The sequence below is a fragment of the Belonocnema kinseyi genome, chromosome 3 (assembly GCF_010883055.1).
Source record: "Belonocnema kinseyi isolate 2016_QV_RU_SX_M_011 chromosome 3, B_treatae_v1, whole genome shotgun sequence".
Taxonomy (NCBI): Eukaryota; Metazoa; Arthropoda; class Insecta; order Hymenoptera; family Cynipidae; genus Belonocnema; species Belonocnema kinseyi.
Genome location: NC_046659.1, coordinates 83,311,344 through 83,312,871, shown reverse-complemented (window position 1 = coordinate 83,312,871; position 1,528 = coordinate 83,311,344).

Below are 1,528 nucleotides of genomic sequence, written 5' to 3'. Positions count from 1 at the left end.
AATGTAAGGCAAAAGAGGAGTGGGCTCATGGTGTCGCCCTGAAAGACACCTCTCTGAAACGTGACCTTGTTAGTTGTCACACGATTTTTGCCACATGAGATATTAAATCTGGTTTTCCAAAACGGAATGAATCTCTCTATGTACCCAACTATTTGCGGATGAACCTTTAAGATTTCTAAAAGACAGATGATAAGTCTATTGGAGGTCGAATCGAAAGCTTTCCGATAATCAATCCAGGCCTTCGATAGGTCACGCTGGTAGAATGCTGCATCTTTGCAGACACATCTATCGATGAGCAGGTTCTTCCGACATCCGGCTACGCCTTTCTTTGAGCCTCGTTGTTCATACATTTCTTGCCACACAGGTTCAATTGCCCGAACAATCCTATCATTTAGGATAGCTTTGAATATCTTATAAAGTGTTTTCAGACAAGTTATTGGCCTGTAATTCTTCGGGTCAGCTAATTTGCCTATTTTCGGCAGGAGTACTGTGCGCCCTCCCATCAAACACTCTGAAATCGGCTCTTCCGACTTCAAGTATCAGGTGAAAATACGGGCCAAATGCTGATGGGTTGAAGAAAACTTCTTGCACCAGAAGGTTTTGATACAATCTGGTCCCGGTGCGGAATAGTTCTTCATCCCTCTTAATACTTTTTTCACCTCCTTGGTAATGATGGGTGGGCATTCTTTATCAGGTGTTATGAGGGCAACACATAACTCCTTGAAGCTATTTATATTTTCTGAGTCTTCGTTCAGTCTATGCTGAACTTCGTAGACTTCTCTCCAAAATACTTCGACCTCCTCTGGTTTGGGTGGGTGTTCGACAGTAACTGGAGGGTCTTGGAAGAGGCGAGATGGGTCCGAGAGAAACTGTTGATTTTCCCTGACCCACCTCTACCTCCGCTCTAGACTTCTCTTAGCGTCAGATATTATCCGTATTCTCTCAACAATATGCTGCCTGATGGTCAGCAGCTTTGACTTGTTAAGTGTGTGATAACGGGTCCAGAGTTCGCGCGCGAACTTTCGAACCTTGGCGGTAAAATTCCTGCCATTCGTCTTTTGGTCTTATGATCAGCCATTGGTTTTGTTTTACGGTTCGCATCGGCCAAAGCTCTCGCTGCATTATACACACAATAATTGATAACCCAGAGGTCGGATTCACCGGAAAAACGTCCACGAAGCTCATCATCCATTTCAGCCAGATCTTTAGGCTTGAGAGAAACCTTGGTGTTGATGTTTCTCCGGGTCGTAAAGCATGGCTCTTCATCTATTGGATGACTGCCCGCGGTTGGTCTTAGTGTCGCCTCTCTTTCTTTGTTGCCGGCTTGTTTTAGCTGTGGTAGAGTAGGCGTTCCGCTTACATAGCCCCTTTTACGGAGTAGTTCAGCATGGTTTCGCAGACGTTGCTGCGAAAGTGCGATAGCTCGGGGTGTTTCTCGCACCACAGAGCATGCAGCCGTGCCATGTAACCCCGTTCACGGGCCACACTCGCATCGTAGCAGTCTAGCAAATCGTGATTCAGTTGCTCC